Source organism: Pan paniscus, chromosome 6, assembly GCF_029289425.2.
Source record: "Pan paniscus chromosome 6, NHGRI_mPanPan1-v2.0_pri, whole genome shotgun sequence".
Classification (NCBI taxonomy): domain Eukaryota; kingdom Metazoa; phylum Chordata; class Mammalia; order Primates; family Hominidae; genus Pan; species Pan paniscus.
In genome coordinates this window covers 13,872,911-13,899,954 of record NC_073255.2, presented here as the reverse complement: position 1 = coordinate 13,899,954, position 27,044 = coordinate 13,872,911, and positions in this window count along the sequence as shown.

Below are 27,044 nucleotides of genomic sequence, written 5' to 3'. Positions count from 1 at the left end.
TCTATTTGCTAATACGTGACAGGAGTCACCTTTGCTCCAGTTCCCAACAAGTTCCTCATTTCCATCTGAGACCACCTCAGCCTGGAGTTTATTGTCCATGTCACTATTAGCATTTCGGGCAAAGCCATTCACCAAGTCTCTACGAAGTTCCAAACTTTCTCACATTTTCCTGTCTTCTTCTGAGCCCTCTGAACTGTTTCAACCTCTGCCTGTTACAGAGTTCCAAAATCACTTCAACATTTTTGGGTATCTTTTCAGCAGCACACCACTCTACTGATACCAATTTACTGTATTAGTGTTTCCATGCTGCTGATAAAGACATACCCAAGACTGGGCAATTTACAAAAAAAAAAAAAAAAGGTTTAATTGGACTTACAGTTCCACGTGGCTGGGAGAAGATTCACACATCATGGCAGAAGGCCATGGAGGAGCAAGTTACATCTTACAGGGATGGCAGCAGGTAAGAAGAGAGCTTGTGCAGGGGAACTCCTCTTATAAATACCATCAGATCTCGTGAGACTTATTCACTATCAGGAGATCAGCACAGAAAAGACTTGACCCCATGATTCAATTACTGGGTCCCTCCTACAACATGTGGGAATTCCAGATGAGATTTTGGTGGGGATATAGCCAAACTATATCAATTTTTAAAATTAAGAACTATGTTTATGTAGCTATATATTTTGGGTGCCTATGACTCCACAAAGTTAAAATCTCTATACAGATATTTTGTGTAGTGAAAGCAGAGATGATACAGACTTCTTTTTTTTTTTTTATCTGCAATGACTTCATGACTAGATCTTCAGAACTACACTTATTTTTAAAGTAAACAATGATAAAAGCCTAGCAAGAACCTAGAAGATAAATGATCTCCTAAGAGAGTTACAGAAGGCATTACTCTATCATAGAGCTGAAAGGATGCCTCTGTTAACTGAAAATGACAGGCAGAAGGAGAGGTTTGCAACACATAGTGAGTCACAGCCCTTAAAGTCATCGATGCAGGGACAACTTAAGCCTGATGAGACAGAGCCTTTATGTAAGTTCAAAGCTGTATCCTCCAAGCATTGCTTTTCATATTGACTGACACCTGAAACATGCGGATCAACACTGGAACTTTGTAGAGATGAAAACAGAAGGCAGATGGGAAGCTAAATGACAAACTGAATTAGTGGCATGTGCCATATATTCAGTTTCCTGGAGACACAAAACCCTTGTAATACAGAATTATAAATCTTTAGCCCTGAAAGGAGGAGATTTATAAAATCATTATGCAGGGAAAAATCAATGATTCAATGTAGCAAATGCAAGAATACTTATTATGTAAACACTTTAATCAATATTTTAAAGATAGTATGGTTCTAAATATTGGGAACCTTTACAAATACATAGATTTTGTTGTTTTTATTTACCTATTATTGCAGCTTTTGTAACAATTGGTGTTCTTTGTTGTCATGTAACACATGACTATTACACTTACATATAATGAACCACAAGTCACACAGCCATATCTGAGTTCAGTGGAAATGGAAACAACAAACTTACAACATAACTGGAAGCAAATATATGACAGGCCAGGTGCAGTGGCTCATGCCTGTAAGCCCAGCACTTTGGGACACTGAAGTGGATGAATCATGAGCCCAGGAGTTTGAGACCAGCCTGGGCAACATGGTGAAATCTTGTTTCTACAAGAAATATAAAATTTAGCTGGGTGTGGTTGCATACACCTGTTGTCCTAGTTACTTAGGAGGCTAAGGCAGGAGGATCATTTGAGCTCGGGAGGTTGAGGCTAGCTACACTGAGATCATGCCACTGCACTCCAGCCTGGGTGATACAGTGAGAACTTATCTCAAAAAAAAAAAAAAAAAAAAGAAAATGTAAGACAAAATAAGTATTTGTGAAGGGACATAATGGCTACTGCAAATTGTATCTAACTTTCAATGAGGAATGAAAACCTAGCAACACAAAATGAGAACAAAACAATTTTTCAAGTATTTCTAAGTTAAATAGGATTGTATAAAATATTTATAAATGTTTACACATAAAGAACAAAAATGAAAAATTACCTATAACATTGTCTAGAGAAAACTTTAATAATTTTTAGTTTTTCTATCATGTAAATTGTATCAGTTTATTTACCCAATCTCTTTATCTGTTTTTAATTTTTTCCTAAACATAAAACTTATGTGTGTCATATGAACATGTAAATATGAATACTTCAATACATCAAAAATGTATAATTGCAAATTATCACAAAAGGAAAACAAATACTTATACATGCTAATTTTTACTGACTGTTATATCATTTACTTAAGACAGAGAGAAAAAGGTATACTTTTACATATATAATACTAATAGTTTCATATCAAATGTAATAATTTATGTTCTGATTTATTTTCATGTTAATTGCAGTTGTTTAAAAACAATGTTTAACAGAGGCATTACTCTACAGTATAGATGTATAACTTATTTGATGATCAGGTTTTCTTTTTCATCTTTTTTTTTTTTTTTTTTTTTTTTTTGAGACAGAGTCTACTCTGTAATGAAGACTAAAGTGCGTGGTGCAATCACAGCTCACTGCAGCCTGATCTCCCTAACTCAAGTGATCCTCCCCCATCTTAGCTTCCCAAGTAATTGAGACTACAGGAATGAACCACCACACTTTATTAATTTTTTATTTTTGTAGAAACAGGGTCTCACTATGTTACCCATGCTGCTCTCAAACTCTTGGCCTCAAGTGATCCTCCCACCTCAGCCTCCCAAAGGGCTGGAGTTACAAGCGTAAGCTGCTGTGCATAGCCTTAATCAGTGTCTTACTCTTGCACACATTTCTTCAAACTTTATAAGTAACACTTTTATAATGATTAGAAACGTACTATAATTTGATGACAAAAAATTTACGGTCATTTATTGTTCACTCTTGTATCCCACACAAATCCTTCATCCATTTCTCTAATAATTTTCTATGGTCAATTGTTAATGTAGAATTATTGCAATCGAATGGTAACAACATTATATATGTTTAATTGGCTTTTTAAAAATGTATTCGTAATTGAAATATTGTGAAAATGTTGATTTTATATTAACTCTGAATATAGGAATTATATTTAAAATGTTTTCCATCCCAAAATATTTTGAGTTATATAATTTTATTTTTTCCTTTATTATTATACTTTAAGTTCTAGGGTACATGTGCACAACGTGCAGGTTTGTTACATATGTATACATGTGCCATGTTGGTGTGCTGCACCCATTAACTCGTCTTTTACATTAGGTGTATCTCCCAATGCTATCCCTTCCCCCTCCCCCCACCCCACGACAGGCCCCATTGTGTGATGTTCCCTTTCCTGTGTCGAAGTGTTCTCATTGTTCAGTTCCCACCTATGAGTGAGAATATGCAGTGTTTTTTTGTCCTTGCGATAGTTTGCTGAGAGTTATGTTAATTAAAACAATACTTTAAAATTACATATCTTTGAAAACAACTAAAATTGAGGATTGTCAAATTGTCCTATATTTTTCGTTGTTTGGTTTCCCCTGATTTAAAATGTACTATACTAACGTCAGTTTTTTGTATATTAGCCCACTTAGATCTAAAGTAATTATTAGATTAAGGCTTAAGTCCGCCATTCTAATTTTGTGTTTACTGCTTAGTCTTTTAGTTTTTTCTTCTTTTTTTTTTCCCTACATTTCTATGGCGTTAAACATTTTAAAGATTTTTTTAAAATTTATCACCGTGGTTGGGAGTGTATTTCTTTCTATAGCTTTCTTTTAGTAGTTGCTCTATTGATTACATTATATATTCATAGCATAAAATGGTCTCCTAGTGTTATTTTGCCAGTTCAATGTAGAAACAAACCTATATATCCATTATCTTTGCCATTTATAATAAAATAGCTTTAAATATTTCCTTTGTATATATTTAGAACCACATCAGTGTTGTAATTTTTGCTTCAACAGTCAAACATAATTTAGAAAATTCAAGAGGAGGAAGAGTTTATATTTAACCATGTTTTTGCTTCCCATGTACTTTCTTCCTTTTTGTCATTACAAAATTCCTACTATTGTTTTCTTTATACACAGATAAATTCTTTTAGCTACTCTTAGGGTAGGTCTTCTACTGATGACAGATTTTCTTAGGTTTTCTGTATCTGAAAATGTCTGAATGAGAAAAGAAAATTCCACCACCAATATGAAAAAGATGTTAGAATTATCTGAGGAAGATTTTAAAACACATTAAAAATCTGCTTAAACAGATTATTCTTTAATTTCTGAAGGACATTTTCACTGGATATAGGATTTGGGGTTGCAGTTCCCCACTTTTCAACACTTGAAAATGCTGTCCCACTTTTTTCTGGCATCCAAGTTTCTGAAGAGGAATTCTTTGTCAGGTGTATTTTTTTTTCTTTCATAAGTATGATGATACTTCTTCTCAGTGATTTCATGGTATTTTCTTTGTCTTTAGTTTCCAGATACTTGACTATGATGTATCTTGGCATACTTTTTTGGCTCTATTGCATTTGGAGTTCACTTAGGTTCCTGAATTTGTAAATTTATGCCTTTTGCCAAATTTGGTAACTTATTAGGCACTGTTTCCTTGAGTACTTTTTTCCGTCTTCCCTCAATTCTTCTCTCCTCCCAGGATTATTATGACACAAAATGTTACATTTTTTATTATAGCCCCACAGAGCTATAAGGCTCTGTTCAATTTTTGTCTTTTTTTCTCTATTGTTCAGACTGGGTAATTTATTCTTTCTGTCTTCCAGTTCACTGATTCTTTCCTCTGTCTCTTTCAATTTGCATAGGCATCTATAATTGAGGGTTTTTGGTTTTAATTTTTATTTTGGTTGCTACATTTTTTGATTCTCGAATTCCTTTTTTTCTTCTTTATATCTTCTCTATTTTTCAAGCCTTTATTTCTTTGCTAAAATTTTATATTTTTTCTTTTGATTCAACTATGTTTGTAAATGCTCACTGAAGCACTTTTATGATGGCTGCTTTAAAATCTCAGATAATTATAATATCTGTCATCTTGATGATAGAATTTATTTTTTTTTTTTCATTCAGTTTGAGGTCTTCCTGGTTCTTGGTATAACGAGTGATATCAATTTAAACCCATACTTTTTATTATTTTACAAGATTCTAGATCTTATGTCAAAACTTATGTTTCTAGCTGATTTTCTCTGACACTGCTGTAATAGTGGCAGGGGTAGGGCACCAACTCATTACTGTTAGGAAAAGGTAAAATTCAGGTCCCCACTGGGCTTCAGTTGAGCCCATTATCCACCCAGCCTGGACCACCAAAATATCCCAGTGATAGATGAGGGTAGAAATTCTGACTCCTCTCTAGGCTTCTGTTGATACTGTCCTGGCTGGGAGGGATAGAAAGGCTTCATTATTACGCCCAAGTGGTTTCCACAGACACAGTGGTGAGGGTGGTCTTGTTACTCCTGGGATTGATGAGAATTCTGCCTTTCTTCTAGTTGTCCTCTGGTATCCCCCCTGGCAGAGAGAAAAAGGGGTGTCTTATTACTGCTGGCTGGAGTGTATGTCCCTGCTCCCACCATGGTCTTTGCTGACATTCCTTGAGTGTAATGGAGATCTTGTTACTGCTCAGTGAAAATGAAAGTCTCAGCTCCCTACTCAGTCTTTTCTGACACCATCCACAGGAAGGGGAAGAATTAGCCAGTTCATTACTCTCTGGAAGTTGAGACCTCCTCCATTAGATCTTTGCAGGCATGGGTGGGGGTGATGGCAACAGTTTTTACAGTGGTATTTGGAGTAGAGCAGTTTACAGTCTAAACATTTACTGCATGACTAGGCTTCCTCTCTTCCTCTCCTTGACTAGAGAGCAGATTTTGTTAGGACTTAAAAACAAAAAAAACAAAAAAACAAACAAAAAAACAAAAAAACCAAAAACTGTGTCCATTAGTGTTTGAGTTGCTGGCTTGAGTTCCAATCTTAGATATATAAGGAAAGCCAAGGAATGTACCACCATGTCACTCCTTGTGTCCTGATGTCTCTACCCAGCCTGCCTCATCTCTTTATCTTTCATTGTTATATTATATCTGCTATGTTATGTGCTGGTATTTATGGGAGCAATAGAGAAAAGTATGCCTATGACATCTTCCCAGAATTGGAAGCAATCTGTATCTTCTTACATCCTTAATACGGGGTTTTCCTAATCACAGTAGAGTTGGTAATTTGTTTGGCTGATAATATTTCCTTCATTCCAGCATAGCTGAAATGAGGGAAATGTGTGCTGCCTTTTTTAAGGGAGTTTGAATTTTGAATGCAAGCTCCTATTTTCAAAAGATAATTTTACCTCTATGATATTTGCTAAAATAGTTGTGCTGGTTTTGTTTTATACCACAGTTATGGAAACAGTTCACTTTCATAGTAGATAATTAGAAGGTAACTATATGGTGGCAAGGTATTCTAAAAGTAGAAGAAATAAATTTTCAAAGGCTGTGGAAAGAAAACATTAAGTGTAAATGGCTTCTTTAATTCAAATACTTATAATGTGAACTGTATAAATATGGACAATGATAGATTTGTACTGCTTTTCTCATTTGCATTTGAGATACTTCAGCAACTTTCTCCCCCATTTACTTGAGGCCATTAGCAGCAAACTGCAAAGACAGGATAAAAGTCACTAATTAAGCATCCGCATACCCTTAGTCAGGGCCATAATATTATGATGACAATTATTATATATTCTTTGTGGATCCTAGACATTTAAAGAGGAATTATATACAGAATTTGTACTATATATAATGTTAAAAGGAATGGGAGGAAAAAGCCTCTCAAAGATTGCAAACATGTCTCTAGTTTGAAGATAACTTTTTAAAAGACTAATTTTGTTAGAGAGTGAGAGATATTTCAAACTTCCTTATCTCTTTCCTGAAAGGGGGTCTCATTTTGGAGCCTATCTTTATGAGTAAATAAGGCAAATCAAAAGTATCACCAGTTCCCTATTTCACTGTTCACTCATTCAATAGAACTTTTTTGCCATCTCCTGTAAAAGGAGAACAGAATCAAGACAATGAGATAGAAAAAAGCAAAGTAAACTGAGGTGCCAACTTATGAGCTCACCTGTCTCAATTTCTCCCTGTGAGGGACGGATTTGTGGAGGTGGGTTAGGCCTCAATCTCAGAAACATGTTGACTCAGATCCCCAGTTGATTGCTAATGTTTTGCATCAATGCAGACAAATAATTTAGATTTAGGTTCTCATTCTGCAGGAAGTTATTACCTAAAGCGCAGGTAAGTTTAAAGATAATATAAAGGGGTATAAGTAAAGAAACTGATGTATTTCCTAAATAAGGTGTCATATAATCATACTTATTGATATTACTATTATCTATATATTTGAAGTCTATTCAGTTTTTATATTTCACAATAAGCATTGAGCTGCTTAAGTGAAGAGGTCAAGAATTATTCACTTTTGAATCCCTAGCTCCCAGTACAGTGCCCAAAACATAGCAAATGTTCAGCAAATCATTATTATTGTCAATACTACCCCTTCAACCCAACATGTTATGGTTCTAATTTGTTCATTATTAAAGCGTTAGTAAATATGTACAAGTAATATCTTAAACTTTGTGTAGAGTATAAAGAATAAGAATATGAAGAATATTTAAGTACTCACCTTCCAATTTAAAGAAATCAAACACAATTACCTTGAGGCTCTATGTGCCCCCCACCCCACCCCCACCAGATCCTTTGCTCTTTTCTCTCTTCTCGGAGGTAATCAAAATTATAAAAGAATCTTCATCCCTTTGTTCTTATTTCTAGCTTTAATAAATACATGTATAACCTTAAAATATCTTTTTTTTATAAGTTTATGAAATTTTGTTAAGTGGAACCAACCTGTATTCTTCTGTGATTTTTTTTGTTGTTGTTGTTTGAGACAGGGTCTCACTCTGTCACCCAAGCTGGAGTGTAGTGGCATGATCTTAGCTCACTGCAACCTCCATCTCCCGGGTTCAAACGATCCTCCCATTTTAGCCTCTCAAGTAGCTGGGACTACAGCTGTATGCCACAACACCACCCAGCTAATTTTTGTATTTTTTGGTAGAGATGGTGTTTCACCATGTTGGCTAGGCTGGTCTCAAACTCGTGACCTCAAGTGATCTGCCCGCCTCAGCCTCCAAAAGTGCTGAGATTTCAGGATTGAACCATCATGCTTGGCCTGTGAATTTTTTTTTTTCTTTTTGGCAGTCTTTGTTGCCCAGGATGGAGTGCAGTGGTGTGATCACAGCTCACTGCAGTCCCGATCTCCCAGGCTCAAGCAATCCTTCTGCCGCAGCATCCCAAGTAGCTGAGACAATAGATGCACACTACCATACTTGGCTAATTTTCGATTTTTTAAAAATAGAGACAGAGTCTCACTGTCTTGCCCAGGCTGGTCTCATACTCCTGGAATCAAGCAATTCTTCCACTTCAGCCTTCCAAAGTGTTGGGATTACAGGAGTGAGCCACCATGCCCAAATTTTTGTTTTTGTAAGACATTATACCTGATATTAACCTATATTACATGTAACTATCATTTCTTTGTAAATATATAACTGTGCAATATTCCATCATGTGACTGTATTACAATTTATTCATTCTAATGGCTTTAGAGTTTTTCAATTTTTATATTAAAATAATAATCAACAAAGATATGAACATGCTCATGTGTACAAATTCACTTACCTAAGTGTGTAATGTTTACATCATAATATATACTCAAATGAATTACATGGTTTTATGTTTTTACAAATCTTGTTTTGACAATGAAAAATGAACTACCACAGGAATTATTCATCTGTCATAAGCAACTATAAAACCAGAGAAAATATATAAGTATCAATTTTCAATCAACTGACAACAGGTAACAGAATACTACCATCTCTGAGGGAAGGGAAACAAATTAAGCGAGCCATAGTTGTTGACTGCAGGAATATTCCAGGTCACAGCAGTGGAAGGAGGAAGAAAAACAGAGCACAACAATCTCAGTGAGTTGATGAGATGTAGATCAAGTTTAGAGAGTCTTAAACAGCTGGAATTTTTAGAGTAGACTAAGAATTTCAGAGATAAGGATTTATGTCTTTTTGATTCCTTTGAGTCTAAATGAAAGAGGAAATTACCTGAGGTCAAGGTTATATAATTATATAATTATAATTATATATATATATAAGGTTATATAATTCATCTGTTCAGTAGAAGTCAAGTCACCTATAATTCTAGCAATATATTTTACAATAGACTGATAACAGCTCATGATTTATAGAAAGAAACAACTTCAATGAAGATTAAGTCATTTAGTAGGCAAGATTTTTGCTGGATTCTTTAGAAGAATTCATTTTCACCATAGAAAAATGATACAGTGTAGCTTGATACTTTTTACTATGTACGTGGTACACATTTGAACATTTAATGAAATGGAAATATCTTTATTATCATTGCTAACATGGTGATCAGTGTGATACCCATTGGCTTGATACAAAGAACTCAAAGCAAGACAAGTAATGTAAGACCTGGGGTTCCAGTCCTGGTTCCACCATTTATTAACTTCAGAACCTTAGGAAATCCTGAACTATATTGTTTAGACGTAAAAAAGGAGATGGATGTTTACCTGCCTGATGAATAAAATTGTTGTTTCAGAAAAATATTAACATCAGGGAGAGTATATTATACGCTTTCTATTCTGAGAATTTCAGCATATAGCAATTTTTTCAAGACATTTTTGTCCACAATTACAATTTTGATGTGTTAATATTTTTCATCTAAAGTACATATGCTTTGTTATTGTCATGAGTATATAGATTTTGAAATAATTTTATAATTCAGTAGCTAGATAAGCTCTATTTTATAAAGACTCCAACTTCTATCAATCCAGAAGGCTAAAAAAATTCTGAATACATTTTAAAGAAAACTGCACACTGTCTAAAACATGAATTAGCTACAGTTCAGTTGCTCCTTTCCTCTAATTTACCTCAATTATGTCACTTGCATTAAGGTAAATAGTATAATTTATTAAAAATGTCAAACTTCACATTTCACTTCCTTGATTGATTTCAGCTATTTAGAAATTATGACATTGTACTTGTTGCCACATTTTAGCAAACACCACAGCTTGCAGCACTTCCACTGTTTTCGGTTTTTATTTTTTGACTAAAGCAAGGATACTTTAAGATGTATTACTCTTATATAAAAATTTATGATTTTTAAAAGGCCAACAACTTGACTGTGTTGCTTTTAATGACATTTCTTTCTTCTCAGAATGAGCAGTATTCCTTTCCCATTGAAGAGATACTCAGATTTGTCAGAGTAAGTTTTTTTTTCCTACTCAGAATTGAGAGATTGACCCAATATACAATGTAAGGAGAGAAATAAAGCAGTCTACATTCAAGTAATTTATAAATCCCAGACAGAAGTTATTCCTTCATCACACAGGATCCAATGTCTGAAAGAGAAAATATACAAAGAGTAGCTCTCTGAGAAATAGAAATTCATTTTCTTTTTCACAGCAATAGCCAGGTTCAGCCAATATTTTAACCAGTAAGAATGGTAATACAGAATTTTGTTTCACCTAAAAACACAATTTTTAAACATAATGTTGCAAATGTAATTATTTTTATAAATTTGTAAATCATTTTAAATTCAAACTACCAGCCTGTTTTGAGCTGACTATCGTAACTGATGTAAACTATCCACTTTAGCATGCCACACCATTCACAGATAAAAGTTGATTAATGGTAATGAAAATAATGTGTTATATTGTATCTCTAAATAGATCTGAGTAAGTTTGATAATCAGGGAAGAGTTGGAATAACATTGCTATTGTATTTTTGTGCCCAATAATTAGAACATTTGAAAGTGGTTGGATTCATTAATCTGCCAAGATAGTACTGTCTTAGTAAAAACACCTTTTAAAGATTATTATCTAGCCTAGCAAATTATGAGACTTCTACCAGCAACAGAAAATTACCCTTTATCTTGAATTCATCCTTTAGATGTATTACCTACAATTGGTGTTCTTCTACAATGCATTTAAGGGAACTTTCTTTGATTATGAAAGATAAGACGAAAAGACAAGAATTGTTCTCGCTGATTCTCAAAATAATGTCTTTGTCCTGTTAAGATGTCACCCTTTCCAAAATACCAGCCAGGGCAGGTTTCCTGTGGGTTAGCTCATTCTCATTACCCCTTTCAATCCCTTTCCCCCTTGCTTCCTTAAACCAGAGGAACCGAAAATGGATTATTCGACTTCCTTGTGCTAATGCAGCTTACAGGTGTGAAAGGGTTCATGCAATGTAATTCTGGTCAATAAGATGGAAGCTTAAGTCCCTGTCTCCTGAGCAAGCATCTGCTCTCATTTTTCTCCTGTCTCTTTCTTACTGCCTGAAATGCATATTTGATGTCTGGAAGTGCAGTAATTATATTCCACTATGGACGCGGACAACGCAAAGAAAAAGAAGAAAGGAAGGAGCCTACATTTTTGATGAATACATTAAGCACTTCTTTTCCAGGTATTCTGCTACTCACAAACCACCTAGAATCCCAGATAGTTAACTAGCCCTTCTAAAGAGTGAAAAGATGGTGAAGGAGAAAGGAAATAGAAGAATAAGACACTATCCACGAGACTCTCTTACTTGAATTCAACTGCAGAGAATTGGAAGAGAACTTGCAACTATTATAAAGGCCTCTCATTTCATAAAAGAGGAAAACAAAGCCCTGTAGGTGGTAAGCGACATTGCCCATGTCTATGCAGCTTATTTACTTAATGGTGAAGTATGATCGGGTCTCTTGACCATCAGTTCTTTCCACTCCCCATGTTATCATGTCCAAATGAGCTAAGAATTAGTAAGGCTTGATCTTCAATTTCTCTCCCCTATCACTGTGAACTCCACCACACCATTTGCACACATAGGAGTGGTGTGAGATTTCTAGGTACGTGGAGGAATGCACGGGAAGGGGGTTATGGAGGGTAATTGTGGCATTAGAAAATTTTTTAACTTGTAAAATACTATTTTCCCCCCTGTAACAATACCTTTCTCTCATAAATTTTATTTTTTTCTGGCTAAAATACTGCATAAATCCTGCTTTAAAATGAGAATAAAATAGAAATTAACTTGTTCTATTTTTCCACATTGAGGAAAAAGAGGCATATCCAATTTAAATAGTATTATTTTACAATTTCCTAACTATATTCATATATATAGATGAGTCTAGATATGTAAGAAGATAGAAGGAGAGGGAGAAAGAGAGCTTCCTGACTATTCACATTTAAAAGCTAGGCCTACTAAAAAGCTCTGGGTTTATCTCTCTCTACTTTGAGGTTAGTTATTGCCCATCACTAACAGATCCAGCGAAGGGTAAGAATTCTGATGAACACATGGCCAGCAGGATGATAACTTCTGGGCTTTGCATCAGCACTGTGGTTCATGGAAGACTAGAGACAACAGAGAAAAATCCACCTAGAGTCCTCAGCGGACTGGGAAACTTGGCAGGTCATGCGGCAAAGCATTCAGTCACAGGGAAATGAGATGTATTAACTTATTTATTTTGGATAGTATAATGCTTTGTTGGTTTTTTCCGTGTTTGGGAACAAATAACAAATTGTTTAATTGAAGTATAATATGCTATAGCAGATGCTATTGATGTGTAACCTACATTTTCTCCATCCACTCCAGAAGTCAAGTGCAGCTGTAGTGAGCAGAGCTATACATGTTGGTGTTTGTTGATTGTTTGGTGTGTATTGGTCATTGCCTTTAACCTTAAACAGAACACATTAAAAAAAAGACTTGGCTTACAATTTTCACTCTGTCCTTTTTCTTAGGAAATTTATGCAACTTCTCCGAGTCTCTGATTCCATGCACATTAAGCAGAATTAACATTAATTTTGCTATCTTACATCCACTGCAGCATGCAGGCAAGCAGTGTGGCTTATATGAAAGTACTTTGAAAACTGTGAATGAGCCTACAGATATAAATTGTTGTCAGGTACCTTTTTTATACTCTAAATATCTTGAGTTTGAAGCCAGTGCAATTCTGTGCAGAGCAGTAGAAGGAAATTGTTCAAGCAGGTTCGAGTATAATTAGCACAAGGGTATTTCCAAAGAGGTGTCTTAGACTATATTTAACTCCCTCATAATCTCCGTCATTACCAATGTCACTTTGCTAGGGAAAATTATATAGAGAATGTAAATAAGATTAATTTTAGAAATAAAAATGTGCTAAACATGTTGACGTGCATCATTTAATAAAAAGGCATGCATTGTTCTTGCTATACAAATGCAGTTTTAAAACAAAACCTTCCGATCAATCTTCTCTGAAACAGAATCCCTGAGCTGCCATTGAGCTAAGAGCATAGGTTCAGCAATTATTCTGCCCTCTTACATGTTCTGGAACCATGTCAAACCAGGTCCTTACACCAATGAATGCACTGCTGTGGGTTACTATCACAAGCAGGCTCAGCAAAAATTAAATTTAGAAAGCAAAGAATATGGACTGTTCCTTACTGGAAATAAATGAAATGGCTTTTCTTGAAGAATAAGGAAGATAGTGGCTGACAATTGTAAAAGGTATTTCCAAAGTGAATCCATCTTGGATTGATTAATTCCTACCACCTGACTGTTCCCATTACAGCCTTGTCTGTCGTGGGGTTGCGTCTGGTTTACTTGATACAACAGAGAGCATGAGACTACCATGACTTTCAAGGCAGTCATCTGACAACCTTCTCTGTAAACAACATAATTAAATATTTTAGGCTTTATGGGTCATAAGGTTTCTGACACAACTACTCAACTTTGTCATTGCAGTACAAAAGCCTCATAGCCAACTTTGAAAGTAGGCAATGTTCTACATGATGCCAGAGACAGTACAGAAAGAATGAGTGGGGCTGTGTTCCGATAAAACTCTACTGAACACAACAGACAGCTTCCCAAATTTGGCCTCTGGGTCATAGTTTGCTGATCTGTGCCCTAAGGCATGCAGCTCCTAGAGATGCTACCTGCTTGAGAGTGATGTTTCATTTCTGCACTTGAAGCTATTAAAGCTTATGGATATTGATGCTACAATTTTACCTGGACTGCTATTCCAGAAACAGGTGTCTTTTACATGAGCTACAAGGAATTGATCACAATAGTGTGTATCCACTTTTTCCCTACCACCAGCTAGCCTTTCTCATTCTGTTCTTCTCACCCCTAGATTGAAATTTCACACAAATGTTCGAACTCCTCCAGAGTTCATGCTCCATGACAAACTGCTTGAATACTTCTTGAATGATAGTACTGTTTTTGCTTTTCTTTCTCTTTTAGTCCCCACTCTCTTTTTACTGCAAGAAAGTAACAAGAAGCCCTCCTTTTCCTTTGCTTGTTCCTACCGATGATAGTGTGGGACGACCACCAATGTCTTCCACAACTTTCCTATTGCTTTGCTTCTAGATCAGCATCTCCCCGCAGAGTTCACTCAGCAGATTTTTCGTCAAAGCTTTTGCTGGAGAGTATCACGTTTTTAGTTTTGTTTGAGTTGTTCAAGGATCTACAGGAGAAGGATCTAGGCTGAGTGATCTAGCTTGAAATGCCTGCCTCCATCCTCACAGAAGCTGGGGCAGATAATCAAGGAGCATAATAAATACAGAAAGACTTCCAAGAGCATTGCTTATGTTTCTTTTCATTTAACTATAAGGTCATTTTCATTCCCTGAGAAGGTAAAATTCATCTTCCCTTAAGATGAGCTATTGATTGGTTTATACTGATCTTTCCCTGAGGAAGAATCTAAGGCCCCAGAGAAGCCTGACAGAGGAAGAAGCCTCACCCCTCCTAACAAAAAGTTTGAAAAAAAAATTTTCTTGGTTTCACAATTGCCTTGGATCTCTAATTTAAGCATTACAACACCAGGATATCTTGCCATCTAGGAAGAGAAAGATAAAATTGTCAGAAGCACATGATAATATATAATACATTCTGAAATGCACCTGCAAAGCTCATTAGATATCCTTCAGTCTTCTCTAATTATCCCAGTGGCCTATCAGCAGTTGCTTATAACATCATAATAAAAAAAGATATTTTTAACTGGCAAATGTTCAAGCTTTCATAAAATTATTTGGGGGCAAGAATTTCATTTTTTTTTTGCCTAATAAGATTTCATGTACAGGAGATTCAACATAAGGTAACAAAGAGCTTTGATTATTATATTTCAGAGCCTGGCAGTCAAATGCAAAAGCTAAAAGAAAATTCTGTTCCTCTGTGGGAGAACACTCTGCAGAACAAAGACCTTTTACTACCCAGGACTTTTCTGAGTTTTAGATGTTGATTTTCCTTACTTTTCTTTTCAAGATCAGAATGTCTCTATTAGTGCCTTTTAGACAGGAATATCATGCAGAGAATGGAAAGGGCACCACAGACTGGAAAACACGACTTATTGTATAGATTACAAGCATTGAGATTTATTTAATTATAAAGTTATTCCAATTCCCATATATTTTGCATTGGCTAACAATATGTTAAAACCCCCAAAACCGAGTCAACAAAAGTGATAACTGAGTTGATAATCTCTAAAATGAGGGAGGGGAGACGAAGAGGAACATATGACTTTGTATGCTACTCAATGTATATAATATGTGTTTTCAGAATGTATATAGATTTTTATATATGCATGTTTATATAATTCTGATTATATATACACATATTTATACATAGGCATATGCACAAAAGAACCATACATACAGATGGCTGTGGTTTATATTTGTATATGTATATAGAAAGATATATAGGTAGAATCTTTTCATACTTTTGTCAAATCTATGGCTTAAGCATTTAACATTTTAATTAAAATTGAGGCATTAGAATTGAAACTTGTGCAAAGAAAAATATTGGAGCTTTATAGAAGCTTCAAAGCCTGAATGTAAGTGGCAATTCTGGTTATGAATACTGATATAATTTCATGTGATTGACTTATATTTAAATTTAAATAGAATATAATACACTTCTGAATTCTTTCTCATTCCTTCAGGGAAAAGGTACTAGTATGAAGTTATACTGAGGTGTGAGAAGTTAGTAATAAGAATGGTGGCCAAATAATAAAGTTTTTGCAGATTTACTTGTGCCAAACTTGTTTCTCACAAGAGACATCTAACGTTTCTGTAAGACATAAAACATTGTCAGCCTCTACTGTCCAAATAAGCTTCCCTAGAAGTTTTGTGTTGAAAGAAAGTATGACAGAGCATCCCTGATGATCACTGACTAAACTTTAGAAACTGACAGTTGTGTCAGCATATGTGATATGGGTGTTGCTGTGGCTGCCAAGAAAAACTCGGTCATGGAAGACCTAGCATTTGTAGCAATGGTTAGTGTGCCATAGCCAGGGCAGAATCACAGTACAGGGACACACCAAGATGTTCCTGAACATTTGCTCCCAGGAAAAAGCAAAATCCATGAGGATCACAGGGTCGAAACACTTGCAGTGACTCCGAGCGCCCTTGCAGAAAAAAAGGCACAAGGCAAGAGTAAAAATAATAGGCTAGTTAGTCCTAAGGGGAGAGCCTTGCCAAATTTTCAGAGAAGAATATGTATTTCTCCCCACTTTGTGTTTGGTGACAGTGGGCAGAGAGGGTTCCCTGTTTCCTCTCTTCGAATATACAGGCAGATGCCTCTTAGAAGAAAGTGTCTACTGGAGCGCTCAGTAGCTACTACTGGAAAAATCAAGAGAAAAGAGCCAGGTCAAGTGTGAACCCTTTTTATGGAACCAAGAGGTAGATATGGTTCCTAGCCATGACCCTACAGTAGTGAAGGGAAAGCTCTGCTTAATACAAATAAATGAAAAACAAAAAAACTTTTAGGGTCCATTATATTTGGAAGAAAATTTATTATAGTGATTAAAAACATGAGCTCTGGAACCGCATACCTGAGTTGTTACAAAGCTTCAGGCAAATAACTCACCATTTCTAAGCATCGGATTCTATATCTATAAAATAAGTAGAAAATAGTGTATAGTCTTGGGGCTGTTGAGAGACTAAAATGAAAAAAATGCATGTGAAGTTTTTTTTACCATGTTTGGTATACAGTAAGCCTTTTGTTAAAGTTACATATTGATAACGACTAGCACTCTGCAGAAGAAAGTAAATGGATAGGCACTTAAAATCTCTAACACTACCATGAATATAGGAATTCAGGAAACAATGATGAGGGGCTCATATTTTATTTCATAAGAAAAAATAACTTTCTAATGGTTTCTCACCTTGAATAACAATAACAATTCCTAATTCTTATTAGTAACTGATTATATCCAATAGGAAATAGGTTTCGAGTTTTACAAAAAGGCAGTGACAGAGGAAACTAAGAAAGTAATGCAATTTGGATTTGGATGACTATTTTCTCATCTATTGGAAGTTTTAATGTAATTTTTGACACACACAGACACACTACCACCTGCTCTGCCTTTTGATGTTTAATTTCCTTTACCTAAAATTATAATTTTAGATTCCATTGACAGATTGTCCTATTGTTATGATTTATGTTCATTTTAAAAAGATACCTTTTTAAACATCTCTGAATCTTTCTCAATACAAATGATTTTATGTTTTCCTGAGCACTCTCAATTACTTCATAACAAACCGATACTTCATTTTTCCCATAGGCAATTCATAAAATCTGTCACTTCCCTTCATGACATTTTCTGTAATATTTTTACATGGGGCTTTACTTATGAGGTCATTTGTAAGAAATGTCTCTAAAAGGTATCATATTATGCATTTGAATAAGTCTTATAGCTGATGCAAAACCACTGTGGCTCTCTTTACAGCGGTTTTTGTTTAGTGTCTATTTTTTGAGGACTCTTGCCTCTAAACTTGTGAGCCATATGTAGCTTTTGGAGACATGTTCAAAATATGTAGCTTTTGGAGACATGTTCAACAATAACACACGAGTTAATTTCTTTCTTAAAGTGTAAAGAAAAGTGTCTTCTGTTCTCACATTTCCAAAGATTTTCACATAGATCTGTCATCTCATCATCTAGGAAACAGGGCCTAGTATTTCCAGTGCAGGCCATAATTTTAGAGTTAAGTCTTTTAAAAGACACGGTCAGAAGATTAACTTCAGAAAGGTGCTCATTGGCTGCTTCCGAAGGCCAAGGGCAAAAAAAAAAAAATTTCATTACTTTTGTTATTTTAGACTTTGGTATGTAGCATGACTAAAATGACCAATAATTTTCCAGGACAGTTCTGTTTACTCCTTTCCCATAAGTACACAGCTGTCAGGCTCCGTACTTCACCTTTTGGTCTAAATGTTGTCTCTGTTAGTGTAATTGCAGCTGAGGCTGCATGGTATTTTCTTTGTCAACACTTTAATATGTGACTTTTGATGCCTAGACTACTGAAGAAGTACATAACCAAAATCTTTGTTGGTCAGATACTCGCTACAAGGTAGAACTTTCTTGCCATCTTTGCTTTGTTCATTTATCATAAAAAAAAAAGCAGGCATCTGTGCAGCTTTTTCCCATTTTAGTTTTCCAGAAACCTGACAGGCAAAAAAGGCAATAAGACAACTGAGAATTGATATTTTTCTCTTTTTCTATGAAATAAGAAAATAATGTGTATTAGAAAGTTGAAATGCCTGTTAGTTGGAGACCCAGAATATTGCCTTGGTTCTGAACAACTTTAGATTCCTAAGGTACCTCAGCAGGTAAAAAAGTATCACTGGAGCAGCCGCAGCCAGCTCTGCATTGACAGAATATCCTACCCCTAATTTCTTCTGCTCTCCCATTCACTGTCTTTTTATTGGTCAGCTAAAGAGGATGAGTGGGGGACAGGCTAGAAGAGGTTGCTCCACTTTGGGGTAGTACCCTCCCCATTTACATCCCAATTCTCAGTCACTAAGTTTTAGACAATCATCTGGATATTGCAGGAATTTTTTTTTTTTTTTTTTTTCACTTTACCATTCCTAGAATACTGAGAGCTGTGACTTTATGACATCCAGCTTGTCAAGTGTAACAAAGGCAGGACGTATTTGACATGTGAAGAAAGCTTCTGTATCACAGGCCTACAGCAAAGCTGATGAAACAGTAATAAAATAACAAGTGTCATATAAGATTAACTGGGACATATACACCTCTCCTAACATGATCTCAGCTCACTGCTATCTGGGCTCATAAAAGCTGCATCAGAAACATGGAGGAGGGCTCCATGGTTCAAATACAATTGTATTGCCTCCAGAAAAACCTTAATTAAATTTCAAACAATGGAATTTGTGTTAACAGAAACGTAATTGCTAATAATTTCTCCCATTCAGCATTATTTATTTTCATCAAGTGAAACCTAGTTATTGCATCCTCCTGCTAGCCTCAACTCATCTTTCATTTGGCACACAGTCACTTTAAGAGTCACGTAAGGTGCGCCCCCGCCTTTCTCCTCAAAGGCAGTCGGCTCTCATCCATGTCAAAGTGTACATTGTCCTCTTCAGTGATATGGAAGTCTATTCAGGCATAGTGATTCATTGTGGTTATACTCAATCATACTCTATTACTCCAGCATTTTACTTAATCATTGTCAGCCAGGTCCACCCATTTTTGCTCTTGCCCTACTACCTTCACACTCATGAATGTAGCAGATGCAAGGATGCCATTAATGCTGGTCAATTTTTTTCCTAGGTTGCACAGATGGCCAAGCTGTATTTATAAAATGTGATGCTTCCTGAGTATTTTAACAGAGTAAAAACTTCCATTATGAAAGAATCTTGAAATTACTGATCTCTTAATTTAACACAGTTCTTTCCAATACATTTTAAAAATAAATTTGGATGGAAGGTGTTATTTTCCCTTTCTCTCGACTTAACTAGAAAGATAGCCTTAAAACAATAGCTATCAGAAGTAAGTGTGTATTGAATTTTTTTGCTTCCAAAATGAAAGTCTTAGCCTGTGCCTTACGCAGCCAGGTACAAATTTTAAAAATTCATAGAGACAGTTTATATTTCTGCTACATATTCCCCATTTAATATGTGCTTCTCAGAGTTCTAAATAATTTGTCTTTTTATATTACCCCCTGATGAAGGTGTTAATTTGTCCCAATTTTACAGATGAAGAAACTGATTCTCAGAATGGTTAAGTTGGCTTCAGGTTAAATTATGTTCAACACACCTAAGTTTGGGCCTCAGAATAATATGTACTTGTTGAGTGACTCTGGAGAACTACTTAAATTCTGAGGTTTATATCCCTTCTCTGAAAATATAAAAAGAACCACCTCCAAGTTCTCTTGTGAGAGTTAAATGATTTAATATCTGCAATATGTTTGACACATAATACATACTTGATAAGCGGTAAATATAATGGTTGCAGCAATTACAGATATAAGAGGAAATATATTTTATGTGTGTGGCTTTGCATTTATCTACTTCACACCAATTTCTTAAATCAACCATCCTCCCTGCAGAACTAACTAGTTTGGTTAGCGTTGTATCAATAATTCCTTCCAGTTTCAAATGCATCCATTTTTTTCCACACATTTTATGATCAGAAGGTGAGGTCAGTTCCTTGTTCACTCCCACATGCCTTCCAGGAAATTGTTTTCTATATTAAAAATAAACTTAGAAAAACAATGCTGCTCCTCCTTCAAGGTTTATACTACCCAACTACATCATCTTCCCCTCTTTTCAATATCTTTTTGCACCAATCTCTTGGTTATTAATTTTCATTTCTGTAGTATCTGGCTTCGTATCTTTTCATCATCTTCTTCCATTATCCTAGGGGACTTGAACTTTCTAAAGCCTCAACTATTGATAATTCTTCCTATTCATCTTTAACGATATTCTTGTGACAACTTTGAATAAAGTACAGTGCACATATTACTCAGCTCCACTCCTGAAATCAACAAGTCTCCTATCCCTCTCTGACTGCAGCTTCCCATCCTTTACACAAAAAAATGTTGAAACTCATAAAAGGTCTTAAATTTATTTTGGTCTCCAGTTATGAATCATGCAGCCTCCTCCTGGCTTTATGTCCTTCCTATTCACTGTGCATTTCCTGGTCCATCAGAACTGCTACTGTCTTACAGACCCCTTAATCCTCTGACAATTGCGTTCTGCTCCCACAGCTCCATCTCACAATTCCGAATGCAATGTTGGTCAGAAAAACCACAACTGGACAGATTGTTTTCACAATCAATTCATGACCACCAACCACAAACAAATTCACATATGAAACCTCAAAGCTGCCAGGCCACCTTGTTCTAGAAATCATGTGCTTTCATAGTTTTTATCAACCATCTAAGATGTTTGCTTCTCTCCTCAAACCTTCAAGCTCTCCCTTCGTTCCTTCTGTGTTAATACACTGTGTCCATGTCATATTTCAGAGAAATTAAAGTCATCAAATTAGTTTCTTCCTTAACTCCCTGACACCAATCTTCTGTCTTTTTAAGAGTTTTCCTCCATTTCTCAATAACTTTTTCTAATGTGTGGTAAATATTTTTTTTCCAATCTTTTCAGGAATCTTGTTCCGCTGAAAAGCAAAAAGCCTTATAAACTTTCTTAAAGATGTGTTGACTGAAGTGCCTTATAGACTTCCTTTGCTCATTCTTCAATCTTTCTCTTCATATGGAAATTTTTTTATGCTTATTTAAATGTGGTCTTGCCTTTCCCAATAACATTTAGCAAAACAAAACAAATACCCTCTTTAAACCCTCTGTCGTTTTTCCAGTCTTTTCTCTACCAACTTGTCTATTTCGTGAATTAAATTCGCCTAACTGGGTGGCTTTACTTCCTTAACTATTTTTCAGGCTTCACTTCCAAATCAGTTCCTAGTTCCTACTACCTACCACCTAACCACTCTGACGTTGTCAACACTTCTGTGCATTTTACCATTCAATATATGTATTTCAATCCTGGTACAATTTGATCTTTCATGAGCATTTGACAGAGCTGCTCACTTTCACCTTATTAACAAACTCTGTCATATTCACCCCTTTGTCCATTTCCTTTTCTATCTCCTCCTTTATCAAACATCAAAATGCTGGTGATTCTTTGTCCTGAACTCTCCCCTCTTTTCTCCATGTGCATTATTTCCCTTTTTGATCACTTCCATCCCTAACTAGTGACTGGAAACTAGATATCACATATAACAACTAATTGTAGACTGTAGGTTCTATGGTTGAAGGGTAAAAATCAAAGCCCACAGGCTGAAATCTGCTTTGCTTTGCAGAAGATTCAAACATTGCAGAGTAGTCCATTTTTTGCGTGATCCACTGCTGTGGGGTATTTGCATTTTAAAAATCTTTCCTTGAAAATTGTGTGCTTTTATATTTGTATTAGGTGAAAGCTCTAAATCTATTTTTCATAAGAAGGTTCATAAAATCCCCAGCTGATAATACTGCAAAGCCATTTAACGTGAGACCTCATCCTTGGGATGAAGGCATATTATACTCAATAACTGAAGGACCTAAAGATCATCAAATACCCAAGAATTATAACCAGCCAGCTTTCTGACTTACAAATTTTGGAAAACTACATAAAACAGTAAATTAAAATTTAACACACATGCACACACACATATGTACACATACACATACATGTATAGATATGTGTATATGTATTTGTGTATATGTGTGTATATGTATGTGTGTATATATATATTATATACATGCAGGAGGAGGAAGATGGAAACAAAAGCATCATTCAACCCTGCTCCTTTTAAAAATGTTTTTCTGAATGCTAGATGACGAGTTAGTGGGTGCAGCGCACCAGCATGGCACATGTATACATATGTAACTAACCTGCACAGTGTGCATATGTACCCTAAAACTTAAAGTATAATAAAAAATTTAAAAAAAATGTTTTTCTGTCCCAAATCCCTAATAAATCTGAAAAAAGGTTCATATAATTAAACTATTAAGTTTTGGAAAGAACTATATAACACATCCATGATCTTTATTTTCAAAAAAATATTCGTTTTAAAAATACGTAACAATTTTTCCAGTTTGAGTTCAACAAAAATGTTCCTTCTAGTAAGTTGACTAACTTTGCTAATCAATTAAGCTACTGTGATCTTTTTTGTTTAAAGAATCCACTGTGAATCTGCTCTGAACAACATCTTTGTATACAGCCTAGATATGATGATTCGAAAGGAGCATGCATTCCGGATCAATAGTTCTTAGTTCCAGTGTCAGCTCTGTCTTTTGCCAGTGTGCAAGTCTCTGGGATGTTAGATACTTCATCTAAAGGAGTCATAAGATATTTAAATCGTCCACCTTAATCTCTTCTCTACCATCCATAACAACACAGCTCAAGTTGGCACTTTCACTGAAAATCTTTGCAAGAGGCAAAGTATCAATTGCCTACATTTATCAAATTGCCTGCTATATGTCAGTAATTTTGCTGAGAGATTTCACATGGATTATTATTACTTATTTTTAAACAATCTTAATTTCACAAGGGAGAAATCTGAGGCCTAGGGAAGTTGCATTAAAGTTGTACTGCAGTTAATAAAATGTCATGACCTGATCCTGAGGTCATGTTATCTCCTTCTGAAAGCAACATTCTCTCGCAATGCCACATTATATTTTTGAATAGTTTTAAGTTCATACGAGAATAGATTCAAGTGTGTTTTTACATGACCTGCACCTATTGATCTAACTGTCCACAATAAAGCAACTTAAAATATTTCTTATCTTTTAACTCATAATAGTCAAAAAATCCCCAACTACCTACCATTATCTGATGTATTAATTTGCAGAGGGTGCATGGCTGCACTCTTTATAGCTTAGGCTGCCTGGATTGTCTTTTATTAACCCCTTTAAACTTATCCAAAATATATTCTTTATCTGTCAGTTAAGTTTTCCAAAATAATCATTCTATACGATCTCTGCAGTGTTTTTTAAAATTCACACCCTTCTTAACTTTCTGCAATCAGATATCTACTTTCAGGATTTAATATACTTTATCAGATTTATCACTTATTTTCTAAATCTATAAATAATTTTTATTCTGTAGTTTTGTTGATATTTTGTAATACTTGATATTCATTTTAAAAATTTTTATAGATTTAGAATTACAAGTGTGGTTGTGTTAGTGAATGATATGGTTTGGCTGTGTTCCTATCCAAATCTCATCCGAATTGTAGCTTCTGTAGTTCCCATGTGTTATGGGGGGTATGTGGTGCAGGATATGGAATCATGAGGGTGGTTTCCCCCATACTGTTCTCGTGGTAGTGACTCATGAGATCTGATGATTTTTTAAGAGGTTTCCTTTCACTTGGCTGTCATTTCTTCTTGGCTGCCTCCATGTAAGACGTGGCCTTTCACCTTCCACCATGATTGTGAGTCCTCCACAGCCACATGGAGCTCTGAGTCCATTAAACCTCTTTTTCTTTATGAATTACCCAGTCTTGGGTATGTCTTTATCAGCAGTGTGAGAACAGACTAATACAGTGGATATATTGCATGGTGGTAAAGTCTGGGCTTTTAATGTACTCATGACTGAAATAGTGTGTATTGCACCCAATAGGTAATGTTTCATTTCTCAGCCCCCCTTCCTACACTCCTAATTGGAGTCTCCAATGTCTATTATTCCATTCTGTATGTCCATGTGTACCTATTGTTTAGCTCCTACTTGTTAATGAGAACATGTGGCTTTTTACTGTTTCTAAGTTATTGCTCTTAATTAGCCTCCAGTTCCATCAATGTCACTACTCATTTGCTTATTTTAAAGTACTTTATGGCCATCCCTGGACAGTGTACAGTTGACAGGAAGTGAATCGCAAGTGGAACATTAAGGGAGGAAGAAGAATGCAATAACCAATGGGTTATACGTGTGACAATTATATAAATTGTCTTCAAATCAGACTGCCTTGGAGGGACAAATTTATATGTTGTATTACACTCCAAATTTATCCCCCAGAGATAGGAATCATGCCATTCTCCTTCATCCTCCATGTGATAGGTGTTTGCTAAATATTTCTTGAGCACTCATTTTTCTCTTCTGTTTTTAGCCATTTTTGTTCAAATTTTACTGTATTGAAGTCAGTTACATTTAACTCAAAATTTACTCTACACTCGAACTGCTATTCTTGATAACATAAGAAAAACAATAATGCTTATTTGCCTATAGCCATGTAGACAAGAGTCCCTATTTTTAGGCTCTCCATCTGCTTCTTTAGCTATATTATTACAAAGCAACTACATTTAAGATATGAATCATTATTTAAGTTTATTTTTAGAAGTCCCTTGAAGTTCATGAGTAGAATATTTAATAATTATGCAGATAGACATGGATATAAAGCCCTCCAATCTGTGCCCCAATCTTTTTCCGATTCCTTAATGCAGTCACTGCCCAGTACATTAGATTATTCAGAACTACTACATCATCTAGTGCTTACAGATTCATAGCCTTAAGGCATTTTTCTGTGCCATTTATTAAGGGTGAAAGTAATTAGGAGACAGAATTGAGAAAATGGATGTCGTCTGTTTGGTTAAATATTGAGAATTTTTTTTAAAGATTGCCGAGAAATAATCCAATGAGAAACAGTCGAGGTGATATGTGTGGCACACAGCTGCAGCAAATGATGAAATTCATTTTTCTGGCGCCAGGCCTAAATTCTGGTGGAGTGTATGTTGTCCTCAACTCTCAATATGTGCTCTCCTACTTCCTTCTAAAAAACATGTATGCATTTCTTCCATGCTATTAATTTTGGTGTAAAAACTCATTTTAATCTCACAATGCAATCTTTAAAAAGTAGTGCTTTTCACTTTGGGAGCACATTTTTTAAATTGTCATTCCAAGAGGAGATGGAAACAGTTGTTCGGTATTAACAGCCTTTTTCTTATTGCTGGAGAACTGGAATACTCAAACCAATGAAGCATTGTTGATATATCTGTTTCAGCATGGAATCTAAGAAATATCAATGATTTAGATCTTGTCCTATCTCACTTTACTGCAACAGATGTCACTAGCATATAATGGATGGAATAAATTGCCTTAAAAGTAAAATAGCACGTACTTTAGGAATTATACAGAAAATACATTGTATTTGAAACACTATAGGGGATCTATTAGTTGAAAGATTTTGTTAAAGTATAAAGTTGAGAAGCACTTTCAGAATGGAGTTAATAAACAATTCGCTTTTCCATAACAGCAACAAAAATACTGCCAAGTATTGTCTATATGAGCTTTGTCAAACTTTGGAAATTTACCAATGTCTTACAATAGTCCTAGGAGATTTAAAAAAAAAGCAAAACAAAAAACAACAACAAAAAAACACAGCTGAATCTCGTTATAACAAAGTTTGCTGGCATTTAAGGGGTTCCTTTCCCTCCAGCTCCACGGATACCTTGGATATCACTAGAACTGAAACCAAGGTAACTAAATACTAGAAACCTAGCAGCTAGTATTTCTCTCAGCCGAGAGGACATAGTGTGTTTGGAACTTTCAATAAGTGACACCTCAAAAACTTTTCAGTAGTTGACCTATATCAGCTTCCTAGGAAAGCCTCATTCACAGAATGACGATTTGACCTGATTCAGGGTTCACTAAAAAAAACTTCATACCCAGATTATTGTTGAAAACAAGTCAAGGGCAATTATTTAACACAGAAGCCTGAAATGGTAAAATCGGTTGAATAAGAGGCTAACCAAAAAACATCAAAGTATGGTCTGGAAAATGAACTATCCATGTGAGGCTTTGCAAAGCTCTAATATATTCCTGGGGCTGTTCAAGGTCACACAAGAGTACAGAACTGCACACATGCTCATAAAAGACCTTAAAAGATCATAATCTCCCATCCTTCTGTTGACTTTGAGGCTCTTCACAAGGAGGTGAAAGTTTAGACAGGGTTGTAAACTGTCAAAGTGTTAAAAGTGTTCTCTAACACATGTGTGCTTGTTGTGTGTGTATATGTATTAGTATGTATGTGTATGTCTCTGCAGCAAAGGCCAATGGATTTACAAGTTCTAAGGATTAATTCAATCATTGGATGACTACAAGCTATGGTGTAAATATATGTCCACTGAAAATTCATATATGTTAAACCTATTCCCTAAAGTAATGGTATTAAGATTTGGGGCCTTTGGAAGTTGATTAGATC